Source organism: Ranitomeya variabilis, chromosome 4 (genome assembly GCF_051348905.1).
Source record: "Ranitomeya variabilis isolate aRanVar5 chromosome 4, aRanVar5.hap1, whole genome shotgun sequence".
In the NCBI taxonomy this organism is placed as follows: domain Eukaryota; kingdom Metazoa; phylum Chordata; class Amphibia; order Anura; family Dendrobatidae; genus Ranitomeya; species Ranitomeya variabilis.
This window is the reverse complement of record NC_135235.1, coordinates 469,946,233-469,960,079: the sequence shown is the minus strand read 5'-3', so window position 1 is coordinate 469,960,079 and position 13,847 is coordinate 469,946,233. Positions and strand designations below refer to the sequence as shown.

General features: G+C 47.1%; 1 protein-coding gene and 2 non-coding genes across 3 annotated transcripts in view; all 3 read right to left on the bottom strand.

Moving 5' to 3' along the window:
* The window catches only part of LOC143767919 (protein kinase C delta type-like), a 34,132-nt gene that overhangs the window by 5,199 nt on the left and 15,086 nt on the right, over positions 1–13,847 (bottom strand). The window lies entirely within an intron of this gene.
* TRNAR-CCU (transfer RNA arginine (anticodon CCU)) lies at positions 5,482–5,554 on the bottom strand. The gene has a single exon. It is a non-coding gene; the product is annotated as a tRNA-Arg (tRNA).
* TRNAR-UCG (transfer RNA arginine (anticodon UCG)) lies at positions 5,794–5,866 on the bottom strand. Its single transcript has one exon. It is a non-coding gene; the product is annotated as a tRNA-Arg (tRNA).

The window sequence follows — 13,847 nt, the reverse complement described above, 5'->3', positions numbered from 1 at the left end:
TTCCTATCCTCCTATGCTCCCTTGCAATCCACATTCACCGCCCAATACTCCCTCCACCACGACTCATACACATCAGCTCCTCACTCCTTCCATCTCCCATGTACAGCTCCCATGCACTTCTCACCTTCCTGAAAAACCTCAGCCCATCTTACCCAAACACACTGCACAAAACAACTTCAAACACTTCCAAAAACGACTTGCTTTTTATCTTGTTACTCCTACTGATTTCGGGGGACATATCCCCCAACCCCGGTCCCCCATCCCCCAACCTCAACCGCTACCCTACCTCATATCAAAACCATACTAACCTTATTAATATTACTTGCACTCCCTCATCTCTCCCTTTCAATTGTGCCCTTTGGAATCCACGGTCTGTATGTAACAAGCTTCCTTTCCTGCACAACTACTTTCTGAACAACTCTCTCAATCTGTTGGCCCTCACTGAAACCTGGATCCAGGACTCTGACACTGTCTCCCCTGCTGCCATTTCCCATGGTGGCTTACAATTCTCCCATTCCCCAAGACCCACAAACAGACCTGGTGGTGGAGTCGGCATACTCTTGTCCCCCCAATGCACGTTCCAGGTTATACCCCCAATTCCATCACTTTCATTCCCTTCTTTTGAGGTCCACACCATCAGGCTCTTTCGTCCCCTCTCCCTCAGAGTAGCGGTCATATACCGGCCCCCAGGCTCACCCACACACTTCCTGGACCACTTCTCAGCCTGGCTGCCGCACTTCATGTCCTCAGAACTACCAACCCTTATCCTGGGAGACTTCAACATTCCCATTAACAGCCCCACTTCCACATCTGCATCCCAGCTTCTATCACTAACCATTTCCCTAGGCCTCTCACAGCTCTCAACCTCTGAAACACACAAAGACGGTAACACCCTGGACCTGGTCTTTGCCCGGCTCTGTTCAATCTCTTACCTAGATAACTCACCACTTCCCCTCTCGGACCACAACATTCTCTCCTTCACACTCACAATTCCTCGCCCACCCCAGCACTCTCCTACCTACCACACATTCAGAAATCTACATGCCATTAACCCTCATACACTTTCAGACTCCTTACACACATCACTGTCCCCAATCTCTTCTTTTTCCTGTCCTGATCTGGCTGCACATCACTACAATGACACTCTTAGAAGCACCCTAGACCAAGTAGCTCCCCTCACCCTCAGAACCTCCAAACACAGAGTGAAACAGCCCTGGCTCACATCGCAAACCCAATTTCTCCAGCGATGTTCCAGGTGTGCTGAACACTTATGGAGGAAAACTCGCACCCCAGAAGACTTCATACACTTCAAATTTATGCTAAGGACCTATATCTCTGCCCTTCACCTCGCCAAACAGTCCTACTACACCACCCTGATCTCCTCACTATCCAACCACCCCAAGAAACTGTTTGACACCTTTCACTCCCTCCTCAGGCCAAAAGCACAAGACCCTATCACAGACATTTGTGCTGATGACCTGGCCTCCCACTTTATAGAGAAAATAGACAATATCCGTCAGGAAATCCGCTCCCAGACACAAAGTGCAATGACTCCCATTCCTCCCTGCATCTCCCCTGGCTCACTCTCCACATTCGATCCCATCACAGAAGAAGAAGTCTCCAAGCTCCTCTCCTCTTCTCGTCTGACCACATGCACCACCGACCCCATTCCCTCACACCTCCAGTCGTCACAACTCACCTAACTACTATTTTTAATCTCTCCTTCTCCTCTGGCATTTTCCCCTCCTCCTTCAAACACTCTATCATTACTCCATTACTAAAAAAAACCCACCCTTGACCCATCATGCACAAACAACTACAGACCGGTCTCTAATCTCCCCTTCATCTCAAAACTCCTGGAGCGCCTAGTCTACTCCCGCCTTTCCCGTTACCTCTCCACTCATTCCCTCCTAGACCCTTCACAGTCCGGGTTCCGCCCCCTACATTCAACAGAAACTGCACTCATCAAGGTGACCAATGACCTTCTGACAGCAAAATGTAACGGTAACCACTCTCTGCTCATTCTCCTCGATCTCTCTGCAGCTTTCAACACTGTTGACCACCCTCTCCTACTCTCTAGGCTCCAGTCACTAGGCATTAAGGACACTGCTCTCTCCTGGTTCTCTTCCTATCTTTCTGAACGTTCCTTCAGTGTTCTGTTCTCCGGCTCCACTTCATCTCCTCTTCCTCTCACTGTCGGGGTACCTCAAGGCTCAGTCCTTGGCCCCCTTCTATTCTCCCTCTACACGGCCCCAATTGGACAGACCATCAGCAGATTTGGCTTTCAGTACCATCTTTATACTGATGACACACAACTATACACGTCATCCCCTGACCTTACCCCCGCTGTACTACAGAACGCCACTGACTGTCTGTCCGCAGTCTCTGACATCATGTCCGCTCTCTATCTGAAACTCAACCTCTCCAAAACTGAACTTCTTCTGCTCCCGCCTTCTACTAACCTCCCTAAATCTGACATTTCCCTCTCCGAGGGTGGCACCATAATAACACCCCGGCAGCAGGCACGCTGTCTAGGTGTTTTGTTTGACTCCGATCTCTCCTTCACCTCCCACATACAATCTCTTGCCCGCTCGTGCCGCTTACACCTAAAGAACATCTCTAGAATCCGCCCTTTTCTCACCATGGAGACAACAAAAACCCTCACTTGTGTTGTTTGTTGTTTTTTTTTACTCTATAACTGAGTACTGGACTGTGGGGCCATTCTAGGGGGGAGAGCTGCACTGTATACTATGAGGCAGTGTGCTGTATACTATGAGGCTGCTCTGTATACCATGAGGCTGTGTGCTGTATACCATGAGGCTGTGTGCTGTATACCATGAGGCTGGGTTGTATACTGTGAGGCAGTGCTGTATACCATGAGGCTGTGTGCTGTATACCATGAGGCTGCGCTGTATACTATGAGGCTGCGCTGTATACTATGAGGCTGCGCTGCATACTATGAGGCTGCGCTGTATACAATGCGGGCAGTTCTGTATACTATGAGGCTGCGCTGTATACTATGCGGGCAGTTCTGTATACTATAAGGCTGCGCTGTATACTATGAGGCTGTTCTGTATACTATGAGGCTGTGCTGTATACTATGCGGGCAGTGCTGTATACTATGCGGGCTGTGTTGTATACTAAGGTGGGTACATTATACATTATCTTCTATGGGGGAGGCTGTGTTATATACTATGGGGGGTGCATTATATTCTATGGGGTAGGCTGTGTTGTATACTATGGGGGGCTGCATTATATTCTATGGGGGCTACATTATATTCTATGGGGAGGTGGGCTGTATTATATTCTATGGGGGCTGTATTAGATTTTATGAGGGAGGATTGCATCATACTCTTTGATGGGGCTACATTATATTCTATGGGGAGGTGGGCTGTATTATATTCTATGGGGGGCTGTATTATATTTATATTCTATGAGGGGTGATTGCATCATACTTTATGGGGGGGCTATATTATACTATATGAGGGTGGCTGCATTATATTCCATGGGGGTTACATCATACTCTGTGGGGTGGCTGCATTATGCTCTATGGGGTGGCTGCATTATACTATATGTGGGCTGCATTATACTGTATCAAGGACTATGGGGAACACATTATACTATATGAAGAACTATGGGGTGCATTATACTGTGGGAAGTGAATTATAGGACTGAGGACTGAGGAGTGTATTATACTATATGGAGGATTATGCGGTGTGTATTTTACAATATGGAGGACTGTGGTGCACATTATAATATATTGAGGACTATGAGGTGTATTATACTAAACAAGTAAAATGCTGCCTATTCATCCATTGATTGGATTGGTTATGCCGGAACAGAAATCATTGTTCTCAGCAGCACATCGCCGTTGTAAACTGTAGGTGTGCTGCTGGTAACATGATACTGTATGGTGATCTGTTAGTGATCTATTAGTGATTGTTCTGTTACCATCATTCTTTCTCAGACGGTGTAAAGAGGCCGGGAAACAAGTGTTGAACAACTTCAGTATTGTCAATCACATTCCTTTAGTGGCCTGAACTCAGCGCTTGTAAATACAACAGAAATGCTTCTGTGTGATGTGCAATATGTTAGGATTTGAGGCCCCATTTTAAACTTTGCCTAGGGCCCCACTTTGCCTAAAACCATCCCTGCCTGCAGGGTGGCTAATAAAGAGGGCAATCTGGGCAGTTTATCCGTCTCCGTGGGGCCCCTGGCCAGATTGCCATCATGGGATTGCAGCTCCGCTGCCTGCAAGAGAAAAAGGCAGCGGAGCTGCAGGGAATGGATCCATCCTGCTTCCTGCCACACAGCAGCGGCAGAATGACATCATCATTTAGCGCCACGGCTGTGTGAGACAGGAAGCTGCCAGCGATGGTGCGGCTTCAGGATACTGTGTGAGCAGAGGTGAGGTGTGTGTGTGCAGAGAGGTGAATGGTGCTGTGTGTGTGTAGGTGGAGGAGAGGGCAATGATGGGGGTGACGGGGCCGAAGGCAATGATTGGGTTGATGGAGAGGGCAATGATAGGGGTGGTGGGGCAGGAGGAAATGATGGTGGCAGTGGAAAGGATGATGATGGGGGTGGTGGGGAGGAGGCAATAATGGAGGTGGTGAAGAGGTCAATCATGGGGGTGGGGGAGAGGGCAATAATGGGATGCGGGGGATTTATAATGGGTTTAAGAACAGGGGGAGGTGGAGGAAGACATTATTATCGATTATTATGTCTAACAGTCCCTTAGTATAAAGTGTACTCACTTATGTATAGCACAGTCCCTTAGCTTTGTTGCCTTAAAAGGAGGGGGGCCCAGGCACATTTCCTGCACAGGGGCCCCAAGCAGTCTGTGTCCGCCCCTGGTGGTGGGGCAGGAGGAAATGATGGTGGCAGTGGAAAGGACAATGATGGGGGTGGTGGGGAGGAGGCAATGATGGAGGTGGTGGAATGGACAATGATATGGGCTGGTGGGGGAAAAAGCAATAATGGAGGTGGTGAAGAAGTCAATCATGGGGGGTGGGGGAGAGGGCAATAATGGGATGCGGGGGATTTATAATGGGTTTAAGAACAGAGGGAGGTGCAGGAAGACATTATTATCGATTATTATGTCTAACAGTCCCTTAGTATGAAGTGTACTCACTTATGTATAGCACAGTCCCTTAGCTTTGTCGCCTTAAAAGGAGGGGGGCCCAGGCACATTTCCTGCACAGGGGCCCCAAGCAGTCTGTGTCCGCCCCTGGGACAATCATACATGGAGGAAAACTCTCCCTTCTAATGTAATCATGTTTGAAAACTAAGCATGGAGAAGCACAATGTGACCGATAACTCCCTCTACTGGTGCTTCCTGTAATGGCAGGAGTATACTGTAAACGTTGAGGTTTAGATAGTAAAAGATATCATTATTAATATGATCACATAATAAGAAAAAAAGCATGTAAACTTTAAATTATGTAAAAAAACAAAAAAAAGAAGAAAAAAGAAATTATTACCCACCCCAGATGGGACTCGAACCCACAATCCCTGGCTTAGGAGGCCAGTGCCTTATCCATTAGGCCACTGGGGCTGCACTCTACACATTGAAGTCAGTACATTACAAATAGAGAGTACACAGAATAACAACGTTGAGATGAGATATTGTGATATTCTTTATAAGCTGTTCTATTCAATACAAAGGGATTTACTTACAAACAATTTTGTGGTATGGAAATACTAAAATCTGAGCGTATTATGAATGCAGCATGGAGCGGTACATACAGGATCACAGCCGAAGCTCAGGAAACAGAAGGAGGCAAAAAAAAAAAACGACCACGAAGGGACTCGAACCCTCAATCTTCTGATCCGAAGTCAGACGCCTTATCCATTAGGCCACGCGGTCTGTGTCTCTGCTGCTTACTACAGGTTGTATCAGACCAGCAACTCTATTGTGATCCAAGTGTAGCGACAGGATTGTGCATTATAGGTTCACATTGCGTTAGTGGGTGATCGCTAACGGACAGCGTTGCACGGCGAAAATGTCGCATTTAACGCCGTGCAACGGGTTCGTTAGCGCACCCATTGACAGCAATGTAAATTTCGCCTGTAGCGCATCGCTAGCGTGTGCCGTTTTCAGCTCGCGCTAGCGATGTGTCGTTCTTTTGTAGCGCGCCTCGGACGCTGCTTGCAGCATCCGCGGCGCGCCCGAGGTCCGTTCCGTTCCGTTCGATCTGCGAGAGCGGGGACGTTAGCGCGACCCCTAAACACGGCCCCTACAAAAACATTGCGTTAGCGCAATCCGCTAGCGCTAGCGCTAAACGGATTGCCCTAACGCAATGTGAACCTAGCCTTACTGCTGCTCGGGACAAAGAGCCTGTGCATACTGTGCCGGACACTTCTTATTGCGAGGCTGAAGTTGGATTCTTATTTGGAGGTTTCTTATTCGGCAATTTTTTCTTTTCTGCTTTTTATACGTTGAACAACCAAAAATAATCATCACAATAATAACATACAATGCAGCGAGGCGCCCTGATGTGAATACACTTGCAAAAATTATAAAACTGGCACAAAAATGGGCATCAAAGTGGGCACCGAAGGGCGTTAATAAAAAGGGTTAAATGACGGGCCACTGATATCACACTGCAGACATATAGAACAGGGTGCCCCACATCAAATTCAGTTCTCTCCAGCCTGGCCCAAATGGGTTCTGGGCATCAGAACTGGCATCAAAGTGGACAGACAGTTGATTTTGGTCATTTGAATAAGTAACTGATATTTTTAAGGGGTTAAATGACTTTGAGCCACTGATATCACACTAAGAATACACAGATAGTGATGCCCTGCATCAAACCCAGGTCCATCCAGCCTGGCCCAAATGGGTTCTGGGCATCAGAATTGGCATCACAATGGGCAAACAGCCATTTTTCACAGATTTGAATAAGTCAATTATGTTTTTAAAGAGTTAAACAACTGATCTCAGTGTCATCTCAGTCATTTAACCCCTTGAAAACATCAATTACTTATTAAAATATGTGAAAATTGTCTGTTTTCCCACTTTGATGCCAATTCTGATGCCCAGAACCAAGGCATTAGATCTGAATCTGATCTCAATCTGAGCAGGTGCTGCCCCCGCCATTTTCCTGGAGGCCACCGCATCAATGGATGTGTGGGAGCCTCTGGGCTTTCACAAAATGCCGATGCAGCTTCCACACCACAGAGCACCGCTGAACCAGTCTGGGATGGTAGTCATACCACTGGACCACCGACCACCCCCTGTGACCACACCACCTGCACTACCGATATTCCCCGGGTAAGCTGAATTTGGACTGCAAGATGGACCCCCATTTGACACATTAATTTTTTTGCCCTATTTTCCTTCTAAAAATTTGAGGTGCGTCTTATGGTCCAGTGCGTCTTATAGTCTGAAAAATATGGGTATGTCTCCTATACTGGTATATGTTCCAAATCCTCATATATATGCCCCCCATTGTGGTATATATGTCCTCCATCCTGGTATATATGTCCCCATCCTGGGCCCATCTTGGTGTATATCACCCCCATCATGGTGTATACAGTGGGTATGGAAAGTATTCAGATCCCTTCTAACTTTTTCACTCTTTGTTTCATTGCAGCCATTTGGTAAATGAAAAAAGTTCATTATTTCTCATTAATGTACACTCTGCATCACATCTTAACTGAAAAATAACAGAAATTTAATTTTTGCAAACTTATTAAAAAAGAAAAACTGAAAAATCACATGGTCATAAGTACTCAGACCTTTTGCTCAGTATTGAGTAGAAGCATTCTTTTGAGCTAGTACAGCCATAAGTCTGTCACGCTGTTCTGTCTGTATCTGTTTTTTGTCGTGACAATGTATGTTTTTGCTTTAATACTTTGCTCCTTTCCCCCTAATTGAGCTGGGATACTGTCGACTGTTACCTGTATGGAGCCTGCTTAGTTCCCTGCTCTGCTGCGTAGCCGTACATGGGTGGTTAGGTCTTTGCTCTGCTGCATGACCATCTGCATGTGTGGTCCCTGGTTGCCGCTGTGGAAGCTGTCCGCAGGTTGTGAGGTAATTTGCAGCTGGTGCATGACTTTCCACGTGTCTAGGCGTGCAGCTGCTGCCAGGTGTCCTGATGACCTCATGTACCCTGATGTCCTGATGTCTTGCCTGCGTTCTGATGACCTCGTGTACCCTGATGTCCTGCCTGTGTCCTGATGTCCCGCCTATGTGTGCCCCAGTGATCCGTTGGTGCCTTGTGGTCCACTGGGTGGTACCCTTCTGGGAGGTGTGGAATCGGGAGCTTGGCATAGTAATGTTTGGTTTATGTACTGTGTGACTTTACTTTAATAAACTTTACTTTCTCTATACCTGAAGTTGTGTGGTGTAATCAAGTCCTACGTGTTTCTTTCCTTGTCCACATGCTCAGCTGCCATAGAACCCCGGTCTCTGCCCTCCCCTAGTTCGGGTAGGCCCGGGTCCCTCTCTGCGGTATAAAGGGTCCATATTGCGTCCTAGGGGGATGCGCCCCCCCACGCTGTTGTGGGGGCGTCTATGGGCTGGGCCGCATCAGTGGCTGTAGCTTATCGTGACAGTCTTCTTGGGAATGATGCTACTAGTTTTTCACACCTGGATTTTCTGGATCCTCTGCCATTCCTCCTTGCAGATCTTCTCCTGGTATATATGTTCCTGATCCTGGTATATATGTTACACATCCTGGTATATACAGTATATGTCCCCGTTCTGGTATATAAGACTCCTATGGTGACCGCCATAGCATGGACCTAGCACACTGGACAAGCAGTGGATACTGCGTCCATTCTACTATTTACGTCTCCTGACCCGGGGTCACTGTGGCATTACCGGTCAACCCACTAGTATTGGGAACTCTAATCTACAATATATGATCCTGAGACTTAGAAATAGTCATATGAGGTACATTGATGAAGGTCAAAAACTGACCGAAACGTTTACTGTATGTATTTTTTACCTCATTAAATTTCACCACATCTATGTTTCGTGTGTGCCAAGTTTATCTATCTAGCATTCAACTATACCGGCGTCTATGACGCCGGTATAGTTGAATGCAATGATGGAGGACACTCCCTCTCCCATCATTCCCCGCTCTGCCTCTGACACTGCGGATGCGTGCGCACTCACCGTGGCCCAGGCAGTGCAGCGGCAGCCGCCGAGACAGGAGCAAGGAGCACCGCAGGCACGAGGGGAGTGTTTTTTTTTTTTTACTGGACTGTGGGGCCATTCTAGGGGGGGAGAAATGTGGGCTCTGCTGTATACTACTATGTGGGCTCTGCTGTATACTACTATGTGGGCTCTGCTGTATACTACTATGTGGGCTGTGCTGTATACTACTATGTGGGCAGTGCTGTATACTAGTATGTGGGTAGTGCTGTATACTACTGTGTGGGCTCTGTTGTATACTACTGTGTGGGCTGTGCTGTATACTGCTGCAGCGCCCCAGAGTCCTGGTCGTTGCAGTACTGATGCTCCGCCGCTAAGGGGGGCTATGGTACGTCTGATGGCACTGAAGGAGTTCACCTGACCAGGTATCACAGACACCAATACACTTCACAGTCTGGCCTCCAGGGGGAGCTAAGGGTGCTATGCATTAAGCCACTCCTCACAGTCTGGTAAAACTGGGGGTTAGATAGGAAGTTAGGGAGAAGCTGACTGGGTTGGAACCAGGCAACATCCTGTGGCAGAGGGTGTTGCAGGGGAAGATTCAGGGGGGTCCCTGTCAGGAGTGGGATCCTGACAGAGGCCTAGCGAACAGAAAGAACGTTACGGGACTGCGCCTGCACTTCATCGCGGCGGTACCCCAAGAAAGGACAAGAAGCGAGGTTTATTGTGCTGAGTGAGAAACGAGATCACGCAACAAGGAGAAACACCAGTAGGAGTCGTGCTGTAAGACGAGGCAACATCCTACTGAGGCGAATAGCCGGTGGCCGGAAACGCCGAGGAAGTATTGAGCTCCAGGCCTTACTTCAAACCTACGGCAGGACAGTCAGTTATAGGCGGGCTGTCTCACTCAAATCACCTAAGAAGACATAGGGGGCAATATTTGGAGAGGGGCGACACTAGGGTCCCGGAAGAGCTCCAAGCCTACCCGTCATACGGGTGCGTCCTAGCCATATCATCTGGGGGGACGAAGAAGAACATCATAATCGAGTTGTGAGGGAACTTCAGAAACAGACACAACAGTTGTGGGGACTCTCCCGTAAGCACAGCAGGGAAGGACCACAACACACAAGCGCTAGAAGGTAGGCACAGATTTCCACCTGCAAAGGGAACTCTGGAGGTGCCATCGGACCGGCCGGACTCAGGTAGCCCGGTTAACCGTATTCCGGATTGAGGATCCTGAAGCCTTCAGTAAAGAGGTAAAGAGACTGCAACCTGGTGTCCTCGTTATTCACCGCGACCTGCACCACACCACAACATCATCACATTCTCCACTTTCACTGGACGCCCCTCAGCAGGGTCACGGACCGGGCCTAGTGTTGTGAATTCTGTTGTGGGTTCTGCTCTTGGGCTCCCTCCGGTGGTTATAAGTGGTAGTGCTGCTGTTTGTCCTTCACAGCAGTCATCAGGTGCATCCACTTCAGACGGGGCTATTTAGTCTGGCTTCACCCTTTACTGAGTGCCAGTTGTTCATTGTTTCTGGAGGATTCACATCCCTTCCTGGTCGCTCCTGCTTGCAGTTCATTTCTACAAGATAAGTTCTGCTTGTTTTTCTGCCCACATGTTGTGGGCCTCATTGTTCAGTGCTTTGCATGTTTTTTCTTGTCCAGCTTTATCTGTGTAAGGATTTATGCAGACAAGCTGGAATCTCTGGAGAGGCAGATTTACCCTCCATGTCTTTAGTTAGATGTGGAGTTTTTGTATTATCTGTGGTGGACATTTCATAGTATTTTAATACTGACCGCATAGTTCTCTGTCCTATCTTTTCTATCTAGCTAGATTGGCCTCCTTTGCTAAATTCTGTTTTCAGCCTGTGTATGTTTTTTCCTCTCCTCTCACAGTCAATATTTGTGGGGGGCTGCCTATTCTTTGGGAATTTTCTCTGAGGCAAGATAGTTTTCCCTTTTTTATCTATAGGGTTAATTAGTCCTCCGGCTGTGTCGAGGTGTCTAGGATTGGTAGGTACATCCCACGGCTACTTCTAGTTGCGGTGTTAAGTCCAGGGTCTGCGGTCAGTACAGTTACCACATTCTCCAGAGTACGTCTCATGCCGCTCCTAGGCCACCAGATCATAACAGTACAACTGGCCAACAATGAGTTAACCGCATCTCAAAAGAAGGGAAAGAAAGCGCTGAGCCATTTTTTTTTTCTGTACTCTGTTGTGTTTTTTTTTCCCTCTTTACCTCTGGGTGGCTCAGGAGTTAGGCGCTGACATGGATGTTCAGGGACTTGCTTCTCGTGTGGATCAACTTGCTGCTAGAGTACAGGGAATTTCTGATTATATCGTGCAGACTCCTGTTTTAGAGCCTAGAATTCCTACCCCCGATCTGTTTTTTGGGGACAGGTCCACATTTTTGAGCTTTAACCCCTTCATGACCATGGGATTTTCCGTTTTTCCGTATTCGTTTTTCACTGCCCTCCTTCCCAGAGCCATAACTTTTTATTTTTCCGTCAATTTGGCCATGTGAGGGCTTATTTTTTGCGGGACGAGTTGTACTTTTGAACGACATCATTGGTTTTACCATGTTGTGTACTAGAAAACGGGAAAAAAAATCCAAGTGCGGTGAAATTGCAAAAAAAGTGCAATCCCACACTTGTTTTTTGCTTGGCTTTTTTGCTAGGTTCACTAAATGCTAAAACTGACCTGCCATTATGATTCTCCAGGTCATTACGAGTTCATCCTAACATGACTAGGTTATTTTTTACCTAAGTGGTGAAAAAAAATTCCAAACTTTGCTAAAAAAAAAAAAAATTGCGCCATTTTCCGATACTCGTAGCGTCTCCATTTTTCATGATCTGGGGTCAGTTGAGGGCTTATTTTTTGCATGCCGAGCTGGCATTTTTAATGATACCATTTTGGTGCAGATACGTTCTTTTGATCGCCCGTTATTGCATTTTAATGCAATGTCACGGCAACCAAAAAAACGTAATTCTGGCGTTTCTGATTTTTTTCTCATTACGCCGTTTAGTGATCAGGTTAATGCTTTTTTTTATTGATAGATCGGGCGATTCTGAACGCGGCGATACCAAATATATGTAGGTTTGATTTTTTTTTTTTTATTGATTTATTTTGATTGGGGCGAAAGGGGGGTGATTTAAACTTTTATGTTTTTTTTATTTTTTTCACATTTTTTTTAACTTTTTTTTTTTCTTTTGCCATGCTTCAGTAGCCTCCATGGGAGGCTAGAAGCAGGCACAACTCGATCGCCTCTGCTACATAACAGCGGTCATCAGATCGCTGCTATGCAGCAGAAAATCAGGTGTCAAGGACCTCTATGGTTACAATACTGAAGCATCGCCGACCCCCGATCATGTGACGGGGTCGGCGATGACGTCATTTCCGGCCGCCCGGCCGGATGCGGTAGTTAAATGCCGCTGTCTGCGTTTGATAGCGGCATTTAACTGGTTAATAGCGGCGGGTGAATCGCGATTTCACCCGCCGCTATTGCGGGCACATGTCAGCTGTTCAAAACAGCTGACATGTCCCGGCTTTGATGCGGGCTCATCGCGGAGCCCTGCATCAAAGCAGGGGACCTGACGTCGGACGTACTATTTCGTCCGACGTCAGGAAGGGGTTAAAAATAAATGTAAACTGTTTTTTGCTCTGAAGCCCCGTTCCTCTGGTGATCCCATTCAGCAGGTAAAAATTGTCATATTTCTGTTGCGTGGCGATCCTCAGGATTGGGCGTTTTCCCTGGAATCTGGGAATCCGGCCTTGCTTAATGTAGACACCTTTTTTCAGGCGCTTGGGTTATTGTATGACGAACCTAATTCTGTGGATCATGCTGAGAAAACCTTGTTGGCCCTGTGTCAGGGTCAAGAAGCGGCAGAATCGTATTGCCAGAAATTTAGAAAATGGTCTGTGCTGACTAAATGGAATGAGGATGCTTTGGCGGCAATTTTCAGAAAGGGTCTTTCTGAATCCGTTAAAGATGTTATGGTGGGGTTCCCCACGCCTGCTGGTCTGAGTGATTCTATTTCTCTGGCCATTCAAATTGATCGGCGCTTGCGTGAGCGCAGAGTTGTGCACACTATGGTGTTGTCTTCCGAGCGGAGTCCTGAGCCTATGCAGTGTGATAGGATTGTGTCTAGAGCTGAATGACAAGGATTCAGACGTCAGAATAGGTTGTGTTTTTACTGCGGCGATTCTGCTCATGTTATTTCTGATTGCCCTAAGCGTGCCAAGAGAATCGCTAATTCCGTTACCATCAGTACTGTACAATCTAAATTTCTGTTATCTGTGACCCTGATCTGCTCATTATCGTCATTTTCTGTCATGGCATTTGTGGATTCAGGCGCCGCTTTAAATTTAATGGACTTAGAATTTGCCAGACGTTGTGGTTTTCCCTTGCAGCCTTTGCAGAGTCCTATTCCTTTGAGGGGCATTGATGCTACACCATTGGCTAAAAATAAACCTCAGTTTTGGACACAGCTAACCATGTGCATGGTGCCAGCCCATCAGGAAGATTGTCGTTTTCTGGTGTTGCATAATTTGCATGATGCTATTGTGCTGGGGTTTCCATGGTTACAGGTGCATAATCCGGTGTTGGATTGGAAATCTATGTCTGTGACTAGTTGGGGTTGTCAGGGGGTTCATGATGACGTTTCTTTGATGTCAATTTCCTCCTCCCCCTCTTCTGAAATTCCTGAGTTTTTGTCAGATTTCCAGGATGTTTTCGATGAGCCC